Source organism: Parasteatoda tepidariorum, chromosome 8 (assembly GCF_043381705.1).
Source record: "Parasteatoda tepidariorum isolate YZ-2023 chromosome 8, CAS_Ptep_4.0, whole genome shotgun sequence".
In the NCBI taxonomy this organism is placed as follows: domain Eukaryota; kingdom Metazoa; phylum Arthropoda; class Arachnida; order Araneae; family Theridiidae; genus Parasteatoda; species Parasteatoda tepidariorum.
The window spans coordinates 86,615,940-86,640,689 of record NC_092211.1 but is presented as its reverse complement, the minus strand read 5'-3'; the positions used below and the strand labels follow the sequence as shown (position 1 = coordinate 86,640,689).

At 30.5% G+C, this 24,750-nt stretch overlaps 1 protein-coding gene, 2 long non-coding RNA genes and 1 pseudogene across 4 annotated transcripts in view; 3 read left to right on the top strand and 1 right to left on the bottom strand.

The window, feature by feature from the left end:
* The window catches only part of LOC107449686 (uncharacterized), a 93,601-nt gene extending 93,150 nt beyond the window's left edge, over positions 1 to 451 (top strand). For both annotated transcript variants that reach the window (XR_011637476.1, XR_011637475.1), the window contains one exon: positions 340 to 451. This is a non-coding gene — a long non-coding RNA (uncharacterized lncRNA). The remainder of the gene's footprint in view (positions 1 to 339) is intronic.
* Positions 452 to 1,829: 1,378 nt separating this feature from the next.
* Positions 1,830 to 23,078, bottom strand: LOC139426244 (uncharacterized). Its single transcript, XR_011637478.1, has 3 exons — positions 22,940 to 23,078; positions 14,172 to 14,226; positions 1,830 to 2,086 (listed from the first exon to the last, which is right to left on the bottom strand). It is a non-coding gene; the product is annotated as an uncharacterized lncRNA (long non-coding RNA).
* Positions 14,788 to 16,841, top strand: LOC107437765 (DNA topoisomerase 1 pseudogene; annotated as a pseudogene).
* Positions 19,608 to 24,750, top strand: part of LOC107437769 (uncharacterized) — a 58,977-nt gene continuing 53,834 nt past the window's right edge. Inside the window, exon 1 of the mRNA XM_071184329.1 lies at positions 19,608 to 19,985. The gene's annotated coding sequence lies outside the window, so the exon portion shown is untranslated. The remainder of the gene's footprint in view (positions 19,986 to 24,750) is intronic.

Here is a 24,750-nt window from a genome sequence, read left to right as displayed (position 1 = left end):
TATAGTAGTATATATAGTCTAAATAAAATAAAAAATCCTTGTGTTTTTAAAACAAACTTTAATGGCAAATATCTAAACAATCCCCCAAATTAAACGTATTTACACACTTATTTATACACATATTTATATCACAGAAGAATATCTATAGAATTTTTAATTTAGTGGTAAATGACGACATCTTCTGACCGAATGAATCCAGTGCCTCAATGTGGTAAAAAACCTAACTATTACTTTTAGGCAATGAGTATATTGTTTTATTTCATTAACTTTTAAAATTCTTGATATTTGTTTGACTATTTATTTCATTTTAATTCTGTTTTTTTTTTTCTTCATGCATAGGTGTTGTGTGTTAATGAAGACAAAAGTGCATCTTGTGAAGTTATTTTAATTTCTCATCATTTTTCTTATTCTGAAATTTATATCTACTTTGAATAAAATATATGCTTTTTTAGGTGATGTTTTAATCCTTGTCCCATTAATCCTTTCAACCTATTAAAAGTATAAACATGGAAAAGTATTTTGAATTCAATAACTGACTTTTCGCAAATTATTGTATCGTAAAAATTAGCGTTTGATTGTTATAGTCATGAGCTTCTTTTTGTCATATTAAATGCCAAAAACTGGTTTTAAAGCCTAGGATCATAATCCCAATGTCATAATGCATTCTAATTTCTTATAGTGTATTTAAAACATTAGTTTAAGACACAAATAAAAATTAATAACATGTGAATATTGTTTGGCTTTTATGAGAACTCGTCTAGGCTTGCATGGTTTCCAGTTAATATGACTACGAAGAACAAGACCCTTTGAGCAGGGGTGCCGAATGACTGGTTTTGTTTTGATTTTGGTGTGAGGCTCTTTCCTCCTCTGATTATAATATCTTCTTCCTTTTTTCTCGTTTTCTGAAAAAGTAGCTTTTGATTATTTAAAAGAATTTTACATTAGCTCTTTTCTATTTAGATGGCCTTCTTGTTTAGTTAAATTAACATCAATGCCTGTTCCTTTTAAGAAAGGTGAAGCATTAAAATTGCAAGCTAGAAAAGTTGGACCTAATGTTTTTTTTTTAGAAATTAAGGAAAAATTTCTGAAGCTGCGTATTCGACAATCTCTAAGAAGAGCATCCTCCGGCTATTAGATTATACTCTAAAAAAGTTAAAAGCAGAAGTTTCCCATTTGGGAAACATAACATTATAAATACTCCTGGAAAAAACACTAAAAGGGTAATCAAGAAATTGAAGACTTAGACAAGATTATATATTTTCCTTATTTTGTTCTCCAGCTTTTTAAAAAAAAATTTAAATATACTTAATTTTAATAATTGTTTCTTCTCTTTTAAAGACTCTTTATATTTTTTCATGTTTTTTTTATGCACATATTTTTAAATTATTTTACGAGTTTTATGTACTTGCAGCTTATCCCAGTAAATAAAACTTATTATTTTTCTTAATTTTCTTTGTTAATGAATCTCATTTTTTGTTTTATCCTTTTTGTCTTTATTGTGTATATATATATATCTCACTGCTGTACACAGTACTTATTTGTCGACAAAATTGTGGTTGCATGGCAACGCCTATCATAAAGAAATTGAATACAGTCAAGGTATGATGGGGCCTGGGACCCAGCTGTACCAAATTAACCAAGCATTAAAACTTTTAATAAAATTCAATTTCGGTTAGTTTTTACAAAAATATTTACATTAAAACGCGATCAACTGTCTATGTCAGCAAAAACGTGTATTAAATGTTTTCAGGTCTAGTTTACTTAAGATTTATTATTTCTTTTTGGATTTTTTTTTTTGTGAACCTGATATATTTTTGTTTTGTGTACCTGGCAACTTTGCATAATTAGTTAGTTTATGTTCCACATTGCTTTGTATCTGTCTTTGTGTTAACTCTCAGTGTAAATATATAATGAAAGTACTCGAATGGAAAGAACAGTTGCTAATGTAAACAAATGTCGCGTTTCAACAACTCATCAGGATCGAGATACCCATACCAAGTCACTTGCGGGTATCCAATGAAGAACTTGATTAGGTATTTCTTTTGAAGCCTTTCTCAAAACATGGTAAACATTACTATGTCCATTTCTAAAACAAAGAAAAACTTTATTAAAAAAGAAAAACGTGAAATAAAGTAATTTTTTAATATCATAAAATATTCAGAATAATTCCATATTTATTGAAAAAAATAATAATCGAAAGCAAAGGGGAAAATTTTTGGTCAAAAAGTGGCGATGACAATTTTCGAATCGCCATTTGTTATATTTAGTCACCTTGTGGCCAGTGGAACTGTTAATTCTACCTTATATCCACTGGCGTGACATGTTAATGTCTACAAATAACAAAAAATTAAAGCTGTAAACATACTATAGTGAAATGTAATATTTATTTATTTATTTTTTCGTAACACTTAACAAAGTGGCTTCTTGAGAGGAGAATTATTGTAATTTTTTTTTTTTTTTTTGTATTTTATTTACTTAATATTAGTATATTTACAATAAATTCGTTCATTCATACATTCATGAAAAACATTATTCAGATAATGTTATCTTTCATTATGAAGTTGGAAAACAATGAGAATTGACAACCTGAAAATAAATTTTGAACAGTAAATTGAGTATTTTTTTTCTTTCTAAATTTACCACTTTAATGTGTGCTAAAAGTTTTACTATGGTTAGGCTTATAATCTAATATATTTAATTCTCTTACGTGGCTGTATTTCTTTTCCGCCGGTGGCAACAGTTTTAATTTTTAAAGAAGTACTTTGTACAACTAAATAAGATTCTTTTCACAACACTTAAATATTTACTTTATTTTTTTCATATATACAGAGAACATTCTGTTAGGTTAAAAAACATTTCTCTAAAAAAATAACGAATTGGGTATACTATAGTCTAATTCAGGGGCTCTATTCCTACTAAATTTAACTAATAAACAGCATTTACTGTGAACCTGATTTCTAGTAACCTTAAACGAAATGTGTTGTTATGAGTCGCTACTCGTCAGGTTGGAAATGTATTAGTCTAGTTCCTTTTGAAATAATTTATTTCGTTTTATCTAAGTTTATGAATTTAGTAAACATATTTAAAACTCAGCTTATTAATTAAACTAAAAGGTAAATATTATTCCTAGTAAAATTTACAGAGTGGAAGTAGTTGTGTTTTTTTCATATTATGCCCAATTGGGTATAATATAGCCTACGTCACAGGTTGTGTTGCTCCTACTAAATTTAACCCATGAACGGCATTTTCTGCGAGCCTAACTTCAAGCCACAAATAAACAAACGAAGTGTTCGATCAAACAAATAGCTGCTCGCCAGATTTTATTGCATTATAAAGGAAAGTTATTGAAACTAAATACAACTAAATAAACAACAACAACTAAAACAAATAACAACAACTACTAATAACAATAACTAAATAAACAACAACTAAATTCCATTCGTTTAGCATTGCGTCATATGTTGTTCCTACTAAATCGAAGTAGTTGTGTTTTTTTCATATTATACCCAATTCTAAAAGAAATAAAAAACTTAAAAAATAAAAATGCTGTTGCCAGCCATAGAATTTTTTGAAAGTTAACTTAGCAACATAAATCAAAATGACATAGAAGCGCAACTAGATCAAAATTATGATACCTGAGTGCTTGACGTAACAAATCCTTCAATTCTATAAGTGTTGTGTCGCCAAATGCCCAGATAATATTGAAATGTACAGGTTTAGAATTTTCTACTGTGAAAAGTTTTCGGAACTTCAGTATTCAAAAAAGTATACAAAGGTAGACGTTAAGAACGTATCCAATGCGCGAGCATTGGATTGCGAAGCAATCCGAAGTAAACTGCTAAAGCAGTTCCGGGGGTTGGCGAGCAGGGGGCGAAGCCTTCTAGTAGTTCATTTATATTAACTTTAAAAAGAAAAATAAATTTTTTTTTCTCCACTCAGATAAATTCAGTGTTTTGTTAAAAAAATATTTCTTCTTTACTTTAATATACTGTTTACTTAATAAAACAAGTAGCATTGCAACAGGTTTTCAATAACGAGTTATATTATATCAATGGTTGTTAAATTATGCATAATTTAAAAGAGATTTATAATAATAAAAATGAAGCTAGGCAACGCGAATGAAGCCACAAAAACAGAAGAACTCTAGTTTTGCTTCCATAATCACGAACCTTCCTCAGTATCGAAACACAATGAAAGGAGGGAAACAGAGATGTAGAAGAAAAAATTCAAACAAGTTGCTACTAAGAAAAAAATGGACAAGGTTTATTATTCTTCATTTGGCCGTTTATAATATAATCTCCTCAAAACAACTGAAATTTACTTAAGAGCCCTTCAAAATTACATAAGCATATAATGGAGTTCGTGATTGGCTTATTTTAGTTGACAAGGGGGAAGAAGGTATATGACCAGTGCTTACGTAAGACACTAAAATTCTCTTATTTTTAAATTTTAAAAAACCTACCTTTAGAAAAATTTCGAATTAAATTCGGGGGTAAAGAAAGAGTTGCGAAATAGTAGTTTCGGAGGTCAAGAACCACAGGAGAAGAAACAAAAATGAATATTAGACTCCAAATTTTATGAAATGAATGAAAACATAAATTTTGTTTTGGACAAAGTTACTTCTTTTACTTGAATTCAAAACTATAATTATATTACTACAATAAATAGAGCCTGACTAAGGCAGGGGCAGTTGCCCCACATCAGAGGGGGCCCGCCCCCAAATCGAGTAGAAAGTTTATTTTACGTATCCTTCTCTAATGAACTTTTCTTTTTTTTTAAATATCAATGTAGTGTAAAATTCGTCAGTTTTATGTTAGCTTCTTCATTAATCTATCGTATGAACACAATCTATATTTCAAAATCTATGACTTTCTAAGGCGGAATTCAGCTAAATTTTCGCAATTACCATGGGCAAATTGGGTCAATCAAAAGCCTGTATTTTTTGCATATCGCAAAGTGCGATATGTTTATAAAAATACAGACTTTTGATTAACTTTGATAGAGCCATCGTAATTCCGAAAATTTAGGCTGAATTCCGCCCTTATGTCAGCAAAGATATGAATTTTTCGCGGCTAAATGACTAAGTTAAGTATCAGAAAACTGCATCCGTCATGATGGACATAGTATTGTCAGAAAATCAATAAAATGGACAGAACGATATTTAGTCTGACCATTGGAGGGGGGGGGAGGACTTTATAGCTATTTTAGGTTCTGGTCAATCTTGTTATCTATAATGAGTTTAAAAATTTAAATACCTCCATAAAGTTTGGTTCTTTATTACTGAAGTAATGAAGCAGAGGGGGGCCCGATTAGGCTAAGTCAGGCCCTGACAGTAAATGTTATAGCAAAAAACAAAGAGAGGATACTGCAACTTTCTTGTGTAAACATGCATCACAGGGGGAGTGAGATTGGTTTATTTTCGCTGACAAGAGGGGGGGGGGAGTCTAAAATTGCCAAAACCATGCATACGTAATATTTGAACAATGCCTGATATTTTGAAATAAGATTTTTAAAAAAAAGTAGTCTCATATAATTCGCAATGAATAAATTTCTAAATTATACATTTTAATTTATTAATGTTCTATAAATATATTTCACATTTTTATTAAGAGTTGCTCCCCCCCCATCCATATCACGTGGCATATTCCCTCTTAAAAGCAGGGTGCGTAGCGTTTTTAAAGAGTGCTTATTTTCGTTTTTTAAAAGCCCTTAAAGGTGCGTTTTCAGGTGTTTTTTAAAAAGTGCTTAATTTTACCTTTTTCAAAATGAGATTTTTTCTTTACTATGTTGATTTTCGCTTCGAATCATGCAAAAAGACACAGTTCACATTGTTCTATTCAACGTTTTCATAATTAATTCAACCCCAATTTATTTCGGCGTATAGTCAGTTCGTAGCGTATGAAAGCGCCATTCGTTTTACATGATTCAAAATTTCATGGTTTTTGACAATTGTCAGAAACAATATCAAAAGGTTTTCTTTATTTTGACATGACGGTTAAAAGAAGATATAACCGTCGATTGTCAAAAACCTTCAACCATGCCTAATTATAATTTTTAAATTTTTTAAAGTGCTTAAAAATATTTTTTGAGTGCTTAAAAGGTGCTTATTTTTTGTTGAATAATTTGGCTACGCACCCTGTAAAAGTAACTGGACAGCATCTCACGTAGCTAGTTTTTCATTTGTATTTTGATGTTAATATTTCACATCGCGTGTAAGACTTACACATAAATGACTGATTATATTAACCTTATAGGCTATTTAGTTTTATGGATGCCAGTAGACGCAAATCAGTGTCAAGTTTATCACGAAATGAGAGGTAGAAAAAAAAGGAATCAAAACACCTGCTAATTCTTGAAACAATTCTAGACGGTGAAGTATTAGTTTCACTTTTTAAACAAAAACAGAAGACCGGCGCCCTCTGTCACTGTTGGCGCGTTAACGGGAAAAACCTGAGGTGACACACAACAAACGTAAGCCCGAGACTGGTACTAAAGGTTGCCAATTTCATGAATTCTTTCTCGCCAAACCTCAATCGGTACTAGGTAATTAACACATTAAAAAAAATTATAAAATATTTTTCTTATCATAAACACAGTAATAAAAACAATAAACTAGTTTTCGAAAAAAATATCAAAATCGGGGAGAAATGTGAAAGGGAAATATAAGCGTCAATTAATCATCTGATGTCCGAATGATTAATTGAAAAAATTTAATTGATTAATGGAAAGAAAAACAAAGCTGGATTCAATTTTTATTTTATTTTTTAAAGTTGGTAAATCCACACATATCCCATACTCGCCAACATTTCAGGTTTGGGCGCAATATTTTTCTAATCTTAGCAAAAATGTTGAAATACATAAAAAAAATATTTAAGACGTTTATCAGAGTTTGACCATCTAGTCTTTTATACAACTGTTTACATAATTTATATGTACTGGTGACCAACATTCTTTTAAATCTAATTTATTAAGACATTTGTGCAATATTTTAGTTACCACTAGGAATTATAAAATTTTCAAATATTTTAGACCAAAATTACGATTAGGGGACCATTTTGAAATCTTACTCAGTTTAACAAAATGGAGTAAGTACAGATGGTGACTCACTATAAGTCATACTTGTCAACATAAAAAAAAATCAAGAGGGTGTTTTGCATCATTAAAAAAACAAAAAGTGGTTTTTAATAAAAATATTTAAATTTTTTTTTCTATAGCACAAAAACAAAGTTCCTTGATTTCAATTTTTACACACAATGTTAAATGCTATAATTTTCAGCATAAATAAGACAAAAGGGTGTTTTTTTGTTTTTGGTCATTGTGTTTTTCGAAGCTTTGTCACCAAGGGAAAAAAACAAGTCATATTTTAAGTACCACTGAACTTATGGCACTTGAAGCAATGCTATGATTTTAAACTATATGTATAATCTTGTCATGAAGAATTATCTGTCTTAAAAGTTATTAAACTTTTTTAAAAATCGCCAATTTAGCGATATTTTTCCACCTACATGAAAATTATCAAAACCACTGTCTTATTCTCAGTTTTTGCAAATTGTTATATGAGCCCAGGAAATGCAGCATTTGGAGTAAGTTTTTAAATAGTAAAAAATTAGACCACAAACGTTTTTCCTTTTCACAAAACTATGGCTTTTTCAAAATAAAAGCTGGCTTTGGATAGGTTTAACTTGACATAGCAGTCATGAGTAACAAAAGCAAACTCAAAGCAGTTATAAAAGTAGCATATTATTCGCAAGAAGGCATTTCATATTACGGCGGAATCTTCGAAAGGCTGCCTTAAGAAAAATGTATTGTGGTTTTTAGCTTAAGTATTTCAAGAGATTCGTTCTATAAATAAAGTAATTCAATCAAAACAAAATACACCCTCTTAATATTTTTTGTATTGAAATATGTCAGGAAAAAAAATATATATGATCAAGAAACTGTTTTTGTGTTACAAAAACCCAAAAGTATTTTATTTTTTAATGATCGAAAAAAAAACATCCCTTAGATATTTTATGCGGAAAAATATAATATTTAACATAATGAGAAAAAAAATTGAGGTCAAAAAATTTGTTGTTTGTGCTACAAAAAGAGTTTTTTTTTTTAATGACAAAAGAACGGAAAACATCCTCTTATAATTTTTTTTGTTGAAAAATATATTAAACACAAGGAGAAAAAAAAATTAAGACTAAGAAAATTAGTTTTTGTACTAAAAAAAAAATTTTATGCCAAAAACATGATGCCAAAAAAACACCCTCTTTTTTTTTCTTTAAGGATATTTAAACATTATGCGAAAATAAAATTGATGCGTTAAAAGTTGCGAAAAGTTTACAGTAAGTAATATAAAAAAAACGGACCACCCTGAATAATTCTTGATCTAATGATCGGATCTTCTATCACTCAATCTCAATGGCTAGAGGAGGTGACCTCAAATATATTTATTAATTAGTAAAGACGATATTTTAAGTTACGAAATCAAACAGAAACCTATTTTGGGGGTCAGAAATCCGGTTCCATCGAAAAAAGGTATGCTTAAATTGTTTTGTCTAATTTCGTAACTTAAAATGTCGTCTGCACTAACTAATTAGCATATTTGAGGTCACACCCGCGACCTATTAATATTAAATCCTAAAACGTGAAGATTCGATAATTTATTTAGGATGGTCCGTTTATTATTATTATTTTTTTTTTTGGGTCACTGAACATGTAAAACAATTCTGAAAATTTATAAGAAAGAAAAAGGCAAAACTTATTTTAATAAAATTTTTGAAATACTTAATATATTTCTAGAATTTTAATAGTTTAATTACATAGCTCTCACTTTTTTCTTTCTAAGGTCACCAAAATTAAATAAATTTGCTCATTAAAGAAGAAATTATAAACTTTAAGAACACATGAGCTATGGTCCGTCATTTTCTTAAATTGCGTATAATTTCAAAATGTCCCCCTCATCGTAGTTTTTGTGCAAGCAATTTAAAAAAAATTATTCCAGCCCTTTTTCAGCAAGTACTTTCTCACAAAATTTCATGAAAATGTGAGAGTTGGCGTTCATTGGTCCAGTTCATTTGATTTCGAGCCTATATATCAATTAAAGCTCTGGTAGAATATATTAATGTTTGATGCAATTTAAAAGCAGTATTATAACTAAAGTACTTAATATTTTGTAACTAGAGTGTGTAAAATAATTATTGCAAGCTAATCCCTGAAAAAAATCAATCGTTCATGAATTTCTAAGTTCAATTCTTTCATGAATTTACTAAGACACAAACTGTATTTGTCAGTTAGATGTCAAATGAAAAGTAAATTATTCTAAATTACTTTTGGCAGAGCAAGTTTTTCTTCAGTGTATATTAAATCATTTGTTTAAAGGAACATAACACTAAAATGGTATTATTGAAATGTTTTTATCCTATAACCAATTATTTACTTGCAATGGAAAGTTATAGTTAAATGTTTCACAGCAGTCTAATCTACATTTAGTCAATTTTTTTTAAAATTTTTAGTCTATTCTGAACATTAAATAATTATATACATTACTTCCCTGCATAAAACGTTCAAGAACAATAAAATGAGACTTAAAATTTATAACCTTTATATTTATAAATATTATCCTGAATAAAACAATATTTGACTTAATAATTATTTGTAATAATCATTAAGAGTAATCTTTTATTAAAAAAATCAAGGGATTTAAATCATGTCAACCCTGTTACAAATATATACTCATGAAAAACATTTGTCACAGATATTATTAAAAGAAATCGATAAGCAAGAATGTATCATATATTTGAATTATAATTTCTTAATATATCACTGATATTTTTTTTTTTTTGAATTTCAGTTTTTATTTTATTTGAAGATCGTATAATCAAAGAAAGATAACTTTCTTTTCTTTATGTTCTCAACCATAGAATTAAAATAATGTTGGGAAAAAAGCTAAAGAAAAATGTATTTACGAAGAGTTTGTTTAATAATGAACTGGAATATTTTGGTGTTAACGTTGCAACATTAAAAATAAAAAATTAACGATTGCTAATTAGCGCAGTAATGTTATTAAAAGTTTCTAAAAAATTTTTTTTTTACTTTAAAAAATTCCAGGTAAAAATCAAAAAGTTAATCTAACCGTAAAAAGCAAAAAATCAATCAATGAGCAAAATTAAAAAAATAAATACAAGTGGAAATGTAGGGGAAAATAGCAAATATAAAGAATTTGCAAAATAAATAAATATAATGAATGAATTGGGATGTGTTTATTCTATTTCATCATCAAGGTTTGAGGTATCCAGCTGACCACAAATGTTCAAGGTTTTTACAAAAAGTTATTCTTCGCTCTTTTCGTGCTATCATCTAAAATGCTAAATTCATTGTTTTTTCCGTATTTATCAATAGTGCGGGTGGGGGCATTTTTAAACAGGTAAGGACAGAGTGTAACAGATCCAAAATGAATGATTCATTCATATCTTTTGGATTTATTAAAAATGACGTATGTTGCTACAATAAAATTTTATTTTGTAACTTTTGTTACAAATAAAGGGATTTGAATAGCTTACTGATAAGTCATATTGCTTTCCAAAGGTTGTATTTTTACATCAAACTGTTTCTTAGAATTGTTTCCATGCAGGTTTTTTTTTATCGGTGCCCGAAACTTCCACTAAGATAATAGCTCAATACAGAGAAATAACTGTTAGTATACATGCACGGAAATCATGTTGTTGCTTTTTTTTGTTGTTTTTTTTTTGTCTCAGAGAGAATGTTAAAATATAAGAAAATAAAAAAAAACAGTGCGTGAAGTCCCTCCTCGCGGAAGAAGTGAAACTTCGTAATGTGGAAATGAAAATAGGAAGGGGTAGAAATTGATTTTTAGGGAAATCATATTGTCTCTTTAAGACAAACTTTATTAACAATGCTTACAATCCACGATTGATCGCATCTTTTAATTATAATTTTCGAGTGGAGAAATATCCAAATCTATAACATTTACAATGGGATTATGATAACTAAAGTAAGATACGAAATGTTTGAGTTCTATTTTTTCAATATTTCTTGGAAAAACTGCATCAATGGTAGTTACCCCTTTGGTTGTTGGATCATTCTTACCATTTTTCATTTCCAATCCAAATTTGTCGTTAAGGAAGGTAAATAATGTTTCAGCTTCAGGTAACGAGAAATTCACATTAAATATCCTGCAAGGATCACAGGCCGCTCACAATAATCAATTTCTTCACCAGTAACGGCTGCCAGATCTTGTGAACCTGCAGTGGATAGTGGCAATAAAGATTTTGCAATAAATAATTTAATATCCCTAATGGCTGCATTTGGTGAAATATAAATGGCAATTAGAAAAGAGAAAACCTAACAATCAATTGATATTCACAAGAGACGTACCTTGACATAACCTNTTTGATGACCTAAAAAATGTGGAGCGAATACGGCCATGAGACGCATTGAGCTTTCTGTTGTGGTGTCCACATCCTCACTTAAAACTTTTCAGCCTATTGGGAAAAAAACTTTATTACTTGCAGTAATACATGCAAAAGACAGAATTTAAATATCTTGTTTATGTTCGAAGTTATGAATTTTTGAAGTTGTAAAGATAATTTTGGAACACCCTGTATAATAGAACAATTCCGATTTTTTTAAAAATAACCGAATTAATAATTGAACGTGTACTGTTTACTGTATAGTTGACTCCTTGACGGAATTTACAATTCATTCAAACAATTAGAACTCTTACAGAGAATATGTTCCTTTATTACATTTTAGCCAATCAGATGAATAAAAGATAGTAATTCTACCGTTGAACAGTGTTCATTAGACAAACACTGTTCATATTTTAAAATTTTTTGGACGGAGCTATTCCAACTAATATCTATTGATAGACTAGATAAGAAACAAAACAATAAAGAGACGAAACAATAAAAGATAATTGATTGATCACGAAAAGTGATTTCACTCAGTGCATCGCTTTGTCTCTTGTTTTTCTACTTTTAATAAAAAAGTTTGATACCTTACGATCTTAATGTAATCGAAAATGCAGTACCATCTTTACATATGGGCACAAACAGGCTTGATAATCTTACTTTTTATTTTAAAAAAAAACTAAGAACAAACAACTTTGCTTTACATATTTTTTAAAATAAATATATGTTTGTGTTGTTACATATGACTCTATTGGAAATATTAATCCATATACAATGTTCAGCTTTAAGTGGACATAAACAAGGAGTAAAAAGGAACAAAATTACATTAACAAGCAAAGAAAACACATGACAAACGCATATTAACACAAAAAGAACACAGAGATAAAATTAAATTAAAAAAACTATATACAGTGAAGAATGAAGAGTAGTCTTTACAGAGTGATCTCTGGCATCCCAGTAAAGTTTACAGAGATCACCCCGCTCTTGAGATTGTTTGTCCAGTAAAGGGCATACAAGCAAGTGGTCTGAGTTCATAGTTCCCGAATTGCAGATTTGGCACTCACTAGATAGAAGAATACCTATTCTGTTGAGGTGCTCTGCCAAGCAGTCATGGCCTGTTGAGAGTCTGAAGTTTGCCACAGCCTTCTTACGGGGACTGTGACAAAATTTCTTCCAACTGTTTTGGATGTTAGCCCAGGGTTTTCCGGTGGATTTTACTGCTTGGTTGCGCTTTAGGTCGGCCATAAGTTTCTCGGAAATTTTTTTTTTTTAAGGGAGTCTGGTGGAATCGGTTTATTACATTGTGGTTCGAGTGTCCCTTTCTTGGCTAGCTGGTCTGCCTTTTCATTGCCACGTGCGAAAATAAATATATTGTATAAAGTGTGCATTTTGTTTTTCTTTCTAGAAATAGTTATGGATTATCAATAATTTGGATAGTTTATCACCAGAAAAACTTAAAAGGGTAACCGACATCTGTCATTCTACTTTCTAAGGTTTATACTCACCTGTAAAATAAATGAATGTGAGCAAGTTTTAAGTCATAAAAATGCTTGACCACTACCCACTCTTTTTAGTATTTGAAATGAGTTGAATAAAGCAATAATTGTAAGAGTTTGGAGGGACAGCAACTTCTAAACTGGTAATGGCTGTTGCTCATTGAAAGATTAATTGTTTTAATAACTGCTAAGTTTGACAAAATATTTCACACCGTTTGATTTTTTTTCTCGATTTGTTATACCTTTGCGTTTTTTATTTAATTATTTTAATTAGCTTTCGTGGTTTAGAAAATTATTTTATTATTTGAGGATTGAAACTGATTAGAATCTTATTTATTTTTTAAATTGTGCATAGTTATGTTCATTGAGTTTTTGGGGTAATCAAAATGTGTTTAAATTTGTTAAAATTATTGCATATCATAAAAATGCTTTATTTCATGTATGTGAAGTTTTTTAGTTCGATTTCAAACAATATGACGTGCTATAGAAGCCCAAAGCATTTCTGTGCCCTGCAAGAACGCATAAGATATCGCTATCTAAATTTCAGTATTGTAGCACTTATAACTCTGGAGTAACAAGAGCAACATACACTCATGTCCACAAGTATACAAACAGACGCATTTTTGGGGATAACTCTAGAAATGTGCCACATCTTTCAATTTTTTTTTCAAAGGAAATGTAATACACGGCAAAAGTGGTCAATCCCATTGGACATTACAGACATTTTTTTTTAAAAAATCAAATAATATTTTCTGTGTATGGTCTAGAAATTTTGATCAAAAATTCAAAAATTTTAGTTTGCTTGAAACAGTTATATAATTGAGTAAGGAAATTCTCTGACCGGGGTACCTGGTTGGTAGAGCACTGAACTCCCGTTCGTGACTCCCAGCCGACTGAAGACTCCCCGTGTAGTAAATGGTGACCGTGTAGTAAATGGTCCACGTTCAATCTGTCGGGTCATAAAGTCCTCCATGTTCGGATAACAAATTATGTATCTGGGGGTACTGGATTGGAGATTAATCGTTCTCTGGTTCAGGTCAAAATTACAATCTGTGGATGAATGAAAGGGCCCGCTATGTAAAAGGGTGTGACGTATGCGTGCACAAGTCGAGTTTTTGGCCATAGATGGCTCCACTGGAAACTACGAACAATCGCCCCCCTTTGCCTTAATGGCCTACGGCAACAACAAAGAAATTTTCTTTGCTCTATAAACTTACTTTTAATCCCAGAAACTCAAATAAAATATAGAGATACGTACCGTGGAAGATGAAATGGATCGCAAATTTTGTGCAGACTACTTTTCACCCAATATCCTAAAAAATTTTTTAAAAAAATCAAACCGGAAGTCTTGCAATCCACCTATGACGTCATAGCTCAGATTAGTGTAAATTGTATATCAATGCATTCGTATCATCGAAAGGAAGTTATAAACACCTCTGTTGTCTGCTGAAAGAAGAGAGAACCAGGTATACGATGAATACTATCTAGCATAATCTTTTGCGTTGAATACGTAGTAAACAGCAAAAATAAAAAATATTCTTCTGCAAGGACAAGTCCAATGAGAACAGTATCTAGAAACGATGATTTTGTAATAGGTACCTATAACTGTATANGTTTTTTTTTTTTTTTTTTTTGAAACTGTTATTTGATAGCTATTTTCAGTCAGAGAGTGAATATCTGTTATGACCCAGTTACAATAACGGTGATTTGTAATAGTTACGTATATTTATATACTTTTAAACTGTTACTTGATAACTATTATCATTCAGAAAGTGAATATTCTGTAGTAACACATGTTTCTGCTGTTCTAATCCCTTTTATGGAAGTTAGCAAAAGTATGATGCAGGTTTCAAGAATGTATGAAACAAAAATCATATATGTGGCTGAATAGTAAACAAACAAATCAAAATTCGTTGCAAAAGGAAATTATAGTTTTTTTAGTAGTTTAAAATGAAGGTTGAACCTAAAAAGAGAAAGAGAACAGCTAAGAGTTTGACAAAACTGATTAAAAAAACGCGTCCAGGTAGAGTTAAATGGAGAAAGCTTAAACACAATGGTCCCATGTTTCCACCAAAATACAAGCCTTTGCCAAGAAATGTCTCTTTCAAGTACAATAACAAACGTTTCAAGTTGAATAGGAAAGCTGAAGAAGTCGCCACACTCTACGCCAAGATGCTTAAGGAGAAATACGTGAAAAATGTGACGTTCAACGAAAATTTTATGAGAGATTGGAGAGAAACGATGACTTCGAGAGAGCAAAAGAAAATTACTTATCTCGAAAAGTGCAATTTCACGGAGATTACGCAGCATTTTGAGAAAGAAGCCGAAGCCAAGAAAAAATGGAGCAAGGAGAAAAAGCAACGGGAGAAAAGAAAGCGGGAAAAGTTAGAGGAAAAATACGCCTGGTGTATGGTAGATGGCAAGAAACAAAAGATTGGGAACTACAAAGTCGAGCCACCAGGTTTATTTAGAGGCCGAGGCAATCACCCGAAAATGGGAACTTTGAAAAAAAGAATCACGCCAAACGATGTTACCATCAATTTATCAACGGGTTGCAAAGTACCGAAACCAAGTGTAGGTGGGAAATGGAGGGAAGTGGTGCACAACAACACTGTCACGTGGTTGGCATGTTGGTTTGACGACATATCCAACACTTATAAGTATGTATTTCTTAGTCCAAGCTCTACATTAAGAGAAGAAGGCGACATTGCAAAGTTCGAATTGTCGAGAGCTCTGCATAAATATAGCAATAAAATTAAAAAGGATTACATGAAAGGTATGAAATCGGATTGTCCCGTATACAAGCAAACATCAGTAGCTTTGTACTTTATAGATCGTTTGGCGTTAAGAGTTGGGAATGAAAAAGGGAAGGATCAAGTAGACACTATTGGCTGTTGTTCGCTTAGAAAAGAACATATTAATCTGAGAAAAATGGGTCGTAAGTGTGTCGTAAGCTTTCATTTTCTTTCTAAAGACTCTATGGAGTATAAAAATACAGTCGAAGTCGAACCATTAGTCTTTAAGGCCATACAGGAGTTGCTAAAAGGCAAAGGTCCAAAGCACAAACTCTTTGATGAAATAACGCCGGCTTCACTGAACGAGCACTTGCACACGATAATGGAAGGATTGTCCGCGAAAGTATTTCGTACTTACAATGCTTCTAAAGTGTTCGAAGAACAGCTGAAGGTGTTCACAAAAAAGAACATGAACATGATTGAGAAAGTTAGAGCGTATGAACAAGCGAATAGGGAAGTTGCTGTACTTTGCAACCACCGAAGGATGCCTCCCAAGAACTTCGATAAACGAACAAAACAGCTGAAGATGAAAATAGGCGAGAGGCAAAAAAAGTTAAAGAAACTCAGGACCGAACTTGACGATTTTAGAGACTTCAAGGAAGAATTACCAAACGAGAAGTCGAAGAGAAAAGTGGCCGTGAAACAGCGAATGATAAAAGCTTGCGAAGAACAGTTGGAGAAGCTAATTAATACTAAGGAAAAACACTTACTGAATAAACACATTGCTCTGTCAACGTCGAAGTTAAATTACTGCGATCCTAGAATTTCGGTAGCTTGGTGTAAAAAATATAAGGTTCACATAGATCGAATTTTTACAAAAACTCAAAGAGCGAAATTTGAGTGGGCGTTTCAGATGACGAAAGCAAATTTTAAATATCTACGAAAAGACTCATAATGAATCTTGATTTTAATTCATCCTTTTGCTGAAATCTATTAACCTGCTGAGAAAAACTGCATATTAAATTTATATTCATTGCAATTTCATTATGTTTGTTTACATCAAATTTACAATTTTCAACAAAAAAGAATGTATATTTATTAAGAACTTCTAGCTTTTAAACGGAAGAAGAATAAAGCACTATATAAAAATTTTAAAAACTACGTTTTGCAAGCAGGCCAAAAAAGGAGACCATACTTTTACTTTCATTCGTCAGACCTAATACGAAAAACTTAGAACGCATCACTTTGCAAAGACATCAGCGAAATTTTCGGTACATTTATTTTCGAAGTGATGTGTCCTACGTTTTTAATTTTTAGATCAAAATAAACTTTTTATAGGGTTCTTATCAATCTCCTCTTTTTACATTTGTGTCTGTTAGTTTGTTTTTGTCGACGATTATGATGAATCAGCAATTGATATATAGCATAGCATGGATGGTGCTTTGGGACGGTCAAAAAACTATTGAAGCTTGTATTATTCATTGGACAGAGCTAGCAATGCCTCCTAGAAAAGAAAAGACCTCAGTTCGGGTTACCATAGACAAGAAATTCGATCCTTTGGTAGTCCAAACGTAATGACATCTTTCGTATTAGCCACCACTGAGCAGCTTAGTAGTCCGAACGCAATGACATTTGTCTTATTTTTCATCCACTGAGCAGGTTATGTTCGTTACATCGGACTACTAAATTGATCCGTGCTGAGGCCTTCTTTCTTCTAGGACGTGTTGCCCCGGCACGCTCCGCTCACCAACCCCCATGGTAGCCTCTTATTCATCATTATTTTCTCCCTTTTTCAGAAAGAGAGAGAGATAGACCATTATGTTTATAAAATATATAAGGATTATCATTTTATGTCTAAGAACAGTTTGCTAATGTGTCAGTCGTAACTAACAAAATGAACGATTATTTGGATTTGTAAAATATTCAACTGTATTCGAAAAAAATATTTAAACTTGAGATTACCGAATCTGTTACCCAATAAGAAATAATAAATGAGAAGTAAATTTTTTTTACTTTCAATATACAGTATACTCTCGATATTTCAAAGTTGAAGGGACGTGAGAAAAAATTTCGAGATAGCGAGTTTTCGAGATATTAAGTTCAGAACTAAATAAAATTCTAAAAAGTAGAAAAAAAATACATTCTAAAGTATTACTCTAAAAAGTAGGATAATGAAACATAAGAATAACTACTATTAAATATGTATGTAATGATAGCTGACTATAAGTCTAAATACAACAATGATAATTTTATTTTTAAACGTAAGACAAGAACAATTATGCATTAAATAGAAAAAAAATTGGTTTACATTGCGATTTTTCCGAGAAAAAAATCATTGTCTATTTCAAAAAAAAGTTCGACACAGCAAGGTTTTGAGAAGAAACCTTTCGACATAAGAATTCAAATTAACATTAGGTGGATATGTTGCGCCAAGGGGGAAAGTATTTTTTTTGACCTAATAAGGTTTTCAAGATATCGAAGTTCGTGATAACGAGAGTATACTGTAATATGTAATTGAATCTTACCAAATGTAGGTAAAAGTGCTCTTTAATCAATTTGACGTTCAGTTTGCAACTTGATACTCTATTTATACTTTTAAAGATGAATAGAATACTGTGGATTTATAGGGAAATATTTTTTTTAAATGTCACGAAAACATTATTTTATAATATATTCTCCCGGCATACTGTACATTAATGTACAGTATGCTCATGTCTGGGAGTGGATCCAAGAGCACTCTTCTGAATTTAGACACTTCCGCCGGCCACCGAAATCCCCAGACATGAGCATTATTGAACATATTTGGGATGCCTTGCAACATGATGCTCAGAAGATATCCCCACCTCCTCTTACTCCCACTGGTTTATGGACAGCCCTGCAGGATTCATGGTGTCAATTATCTCCAGCACTACTTCACACATTGATCGAATCCATGCCACGTCGTGTTGCGGCACTTCTGCGTTCTCGCTGGGGCCCTACACGGGCAGGTATACCAGTTTCTTTGTGGCTCTTCAGTGTAATTCTCGCATTGAATCTTAATTTTTTTTAATTCCTTCTTCTCGTAAATAGTTTTAGTTTTCTGCACTAACCTAACAGAAATAATCACAGGCAAAAAAGTGAGAAATATTAGCAACAAAGCACTTAATATTGCAGTAACTTTCGAACAAATTATAATTTTTTTTTAAAAATTAGTTTTAAGTTTATAAACAAAAATGGCCCTTTCAGCAACTCAAATTTCGAGTGTTTAGCTGCATTCCTGCGGCTTACAGGGTCTGCATGGGATTTTTTTAAATTTTATTATTTTTTTTTTTACTGGAAGTCTTAGTTGTCGAAAGTCTTAGTCTTAGTTATTAGTTCTCGAAATAATAATCTAATGTTAATTTTTTTATCCTATCGTACTCCTAATACATCTGTGCATACAATATTGTCATTTCAAGTTTCTAAGTTTCTCAGTTTTTTCGCAGCAAGACAAAATGTAACGTTAAGTTAAACACTCGAAACCAGCAGGTACTCTTTCGATTTTCAAACACGGCAAAAAAACAAAAAAAATTTTAAAATTTGTTAATCTAATACTGACTTTATTATTAATTGCGGATTAACTCCACAATAACATTTTTAATTATCTAAGGAACATTGGTTTTTATAAGTCTATTTAGCTTAAACTTTTAGTAGAATGTTTTTTTTTATAAAACAAGTTGTATTGCCAAAAAGGGCTTTTACGCCAATAATTCTTAATAAACTAACGTATTAGGAAAGAATTGCCCACAGTTTTATTATTTCCCTTCTTCTCCTATCAAAATAAATCAATAAAGAAAGCGATTTTTTGCCAGATGTGACAACCTTTAAAACTTTCCTCTGGCGATCTTCTGTCGGGGAAGGTGAGAAGGAGGAAGGGATCATCTTACCCACGTGATTCAATAATGCCATTTACTAAACTCGGAAAAATGGCTTTTTGCCCAATCTGGACAGTGAGTAATCAACTGAGAGGCGCACGACTAACAATCCACTAAGGAAATTAACAGTCAGTTTTATTAGAACTTTTTTTTTAACTTTCTTTATCGTACATCAAAGAGATTAGCGAACGGTGTAGTTGAAAACTTTTATTTTGAGTTTATCGTTATTTTTTTTTTTTAATTAGTGACATGATTTATCGTTTAAGAAAGTCTTAAAAATATTAATGTGTGCCAGATAGATACTTTTATCTATTGATACATATCATTTTTTTTTTCTCTCGACATGGACGATGTGTGAATGAATACGCAAGTATGTTTTGACGCCAGGCACTTCCGCGGTCATGGAGAGAAAATAAGTGAAAGTTGAAGTTATTTTTAATTCAGGTAATATTTTATAATTTTTTTCTTATTAAAATATTCTTTATTTAGTAACAATGCTAAAACGAATTTAAGAGGCTCGCGATTCAATGTTTAAAGAGATTTTTTCAAACTTGAAACCTTAATCTCAAATAGTAAATAAGATGCACCAGGACTTCTAATTTTACATTTCATTATTTTCCTTCTTTTTGCAATGAGTAAAAGATTCATAGTTATCATTTATTATGTTGCATGATTGAAAACTTCATTTGCTTTAAAAATATATAAATAGGAAATAACAGGTATTTCTTATTAATATATTTTTTAAAGAGATTAAAGTTTTTAATCGAGTAATATCTTACCGTTTCAGCTTTTTGGAATTATTTATTTAATAGTTTCAAAAAGAAATCTCAAAAATAAATATGTATGTTTTAATTGTTATTAAGCAGTGGTAGTTGCAGATTATTTTTTTTCTTGAAAGTAGAATTAGTGATCAGTACTTACTATATATTTTCCACAAAGGCAATATTATATTTACATTTTTAATATTTGTTTGGTCATTAAAGAGATTTCCTTATGAAATTACTGACACAAATGTGACTGCCACAAAATTAAAATTTGAAATTTCTTTTTAAATTTTTATAGCTCCCTTTTTTCTAGAAATGTTTTGTTAAAATATTTTGGGACTGAAATTGATTGATAAAAAGGATTTCCTTTAACTTATTGTCTAAAATAATTTGATTTTTTTTTTTTAAATTATTATTTTTCTTATTCTTTTGCTTGGAAGGTGGATTGAATTTCAAAATTTTACCTATTGTATGAAACTGGACACTAACTCGAGTTCATATCCTTTAAATCAGTGTTCCCCAACCTCTGGTCCGCCCATTTCATTGAAACTGAATCAAATTCCTAGGTTTATGACTCAAATTAAAAATATCGGTGTTTCATTAAAATGTCATTTATTTAAAAAAAATGGGCCCCTGAAGGTAGTGACATACATTTTTTAATGTTTGTAATGTATCCTTGTCTCCGCTTACCCCCAGATGGAATCGNAACAGGTATTTCTTATTAATATATTTTTTAAAGAGATTAAAGTTTTTAATCGAGTAATATCTTACCATTTCAGCTTTTTGGAATTATTTATTTAATAGTTTCAAAAAGAAATCTCAAAAATAAATATGTATGTTTTAATTGTTATTAAGTAGTGGTAGTCACAGATTGTTTATTTCTCATGAAAGTAGAATTAGTGATCAGTACTTATATATTTTCCACAAAGGCAATATTATGATTACATTTTCAGTATTTGTTTGGTCATTGAAGAGATTTCTTTATGAAATAACTGACACAAATGTGACTGCCAGAAAATTAAAATTAGAAATTTTGTTTTAAATTTTTATAGCGCCCTTTTTTCTAGAAATGTTTTGTTAAAATATTTTGGGACTGAAATTGATTGATAAAAAGGATTTCCTTTAAGTAATTATCTAAAATTGAAATTGAGTAATTATCTAAAATAGAATTGAATTTCAAAATTTTACCTATTGTATGGAACTGGACATTAACTCGAGTTCATATCCTTTAAATCAGTGTTCCCCAACCTCTGGTCCGCCCATTTCATTGAAACTGAATTAAATTCCTAGGTTTATGACCCAAATTAAAAATATCGGTGTTTCATTAAAATTTTATTTATTTTAAAAAAAAGGGGGCCCCTGAAGGTAGTGACTTACATTTTTTAATGTTTGTAATGTATCATTGTCTCCGATTACCCCCAGATTGAACCGTCTCATTGCAAAGAAACAAGCTCAGGATTCTCATTGATTTAACGTTCTAGTAAGTTAAAATGTTAAATCACTATATTTTTTGTTGTAACTGTATTTTATTTTGAAGGCATGTTTAAATACAATTAAATTAAAATTAATGAATCAAAATAATCTTAAATATAAACAATGAACGCCCCCCCACCCCCAGCGGGCCACTGTAAAATTATCAAACGTTGACAGGTCCGCGGTGATAAAAAGTTTGGGGAACACTGCTTTAAATAACCGAATTTATAAATTTTGTTTTTATAACTAGAAATAAACGTGATGAAAAAGGATTAAAGGAATGAACACATAACACATGAGAAAGAAAATAGCTCCCCAGAGTTGGCATATCTACTTGATCCCACTCTAACCTTTACTATTTTTTTTAATATAACCTTCTTTGCACAACCTAGCCAATTTTTAATTATTGCTATTATCCACATTTCAACCTTTACTATTTTCCACATTTATGTAAATTAAGTAGTGCATTGAATTTTTTTTCGTGTGTTTTCTGAAATTATATGAAGACGGCTGAAAAACTCATTTGACATTTAAAAATTAATGAAGTTGGTGTGTGTGGGGGGGAATTAAATTAAAAAGGGTTTTATTGAAGGTTTGTTACGAGAAACCTTGACTCACGTATTCTTTGGCAAAGCTAGAAACTATTTGCTAACAACTTAATTAAAAGTTTTTATTACTGCACATCCCGTTGTATAAGTCTTACCTCTGTATAGGTTGAATCCTGTTTTTTATTACGAAATAGCAACTTTCTGGTATATCGGGTGTATAAGTTAACCGTTAAAAAACCCAAGAAAACTTAATATGTAAAGAAAATATGCTGAGAGAAAATGCAAAATTAATTGAATATTGACATAATGAAAGTAGTTTTTGAAAGAGGTTAATCCATACAGAATTATCCATATGTATATCATTGTTTATAATGCATCGATATTTCACGATCAACGAATGTCTGACTTTATACCCTCTTAATCGACCCCCCCCCCACGATTTATAAAAAAATTTAGTTGTTTGGAAATTCGACCTTATACTCCGGTATATACGGCATTTTTTTAAGTTTTCTTTCCTTTGGCGGCATTTCTTTACAATAAAATATTTAATTGAAAATTTAGAAATTTAATTTTGCAAAGGTTTTTAAAGAATAACTTTTAAAAGTTTGCTTACCATTGTTTCACAATAGGAATTATAAATGATTTTTTTAAAGAAAAATTTCAAAAGTTGTTCTTATAATGCTTAGTTATTTATTTTTTGAAGCAGGAGGCTCGGCTCACTAACCCTCGTGATTGTTTCGCATTCATCATTGTTATTCTCTTAAATGGGATAGATTTCCGTATCGGTATTTTGCGCCCAAAAAGTCGCCAAGTTTCAGCAACAACATGGCTAACACATGCTTTTTTTTTTCTTTTTTTTCTTTTTAAGTTGCAAGTTAAAAAAAGCTTCTTTTGAGCCCTGGCGGTGGTAGTTTGTTACTACAAGTACCGATACGGAAATGTGCCCCGTAAAAGTTATTATTTACCACAAAAATAAAGAATATTTTGTGTAAAATGTATCTAGTTATTACAATTTTATTTAAGAGCATTTTGTTTCTGTGTTAATTGGAAGGAAATGAACGATAATTAAGATTTGAGAAGTGCCATGAAAATGCTTAAAATTTGTAACTTGAAAATAATTTTTTTTTTCAACTTAGGAATACAGAAATCATGGCATAATTTGAAGTAACAAATGAAAAGTAACTTAACTCGTTATCGAACTAAGTTACTTTTCATTTGTATTTGCTAAGTTACTTTTCATATTATATCAATAAAACAATTCAAATAAGAAACTGTTATTTGCATTAAAATGTTATTATATTTAAAAATTTCAGTATCATTGTTAAGTTTTTTATCTAGCAACATCTAACTTGTCTCCCTTTCCTTTTTTTTTCTTTCTAATTTTCGATATTATTTCGAGAAAAATCTAAACAATGGATAAATAATTATTATTTAAATCAAAATAAATGAGGAAAAAAAAATTCAATAACTTCAAGATGAATTAAAAGTTCGGAGAAAACGTGTGTTAAGCTCATCAATGAAAATGATTAAAAATTAAAATATATATAAGAGTAGATTTAAAATTTTGAAATTTATGCAAGGTTGTGCGTATCGATTGTATGGCATAATAAGGTAGACGCATCGAGGAATTCATTTTATTTCTTTTCATAAACTACTAAAGAAACCGTCTGTCATTTATGATTTATAGCGAGCTGGAATGAAATAATTTTTAAAAAAAACTCATTACTGATTTATAGAGTTGTGTAATAGTGCAATAGACAGGGACAACAAACATCAGTTTCGTATTTTTATAGATTTCATACATAGTGAATGCAAAAGAAGGAACCTAATTGAAATATTACGTTCCTGCTCGCTCCGTACATCGAACCCAGTAATTCATCCTTGTTTCTCAGCCATCATTTTCAGATCTCGGAAAAACTACATTATTTTTGTAGTTTACAAACACAAGTAGTTAACTAAAACTACTTTTTTTTTTAAAAAAATGTAGTGACTACAAATTACTTCGGAATTGTAGACTACTTCACTACTTTAAGGAACATAACTTTACTGGAGAAACTAATTGACACCAGTATAATAATTTACACGGATGGAGAAATCAATTGACACATATTATGTTCAAAATGTTTTTGAATGAAAAATTGTCTTACATTAAACAGGAAGAATTATTTAGAAATATTTACACGAGTCAGTTTGTTATTCTGAATCATTTCTTTTAAATTTGTTCATTTGGTCTTCAACTTTTTACGCCCTTCATGACACCCAATATTTAATTTAAGAGATGACAGGAAATTTATCAAATACTCGCAATTTCGTTTAGTGTTTAAGGCTCTTTTATTTCCTTTAAGAAATGAAGTACATCGAAAATATGTTTTCTTCTTATGAAGTATCATCCATGTTTTACGAGCCCTGCATTTGCGTGTGAAA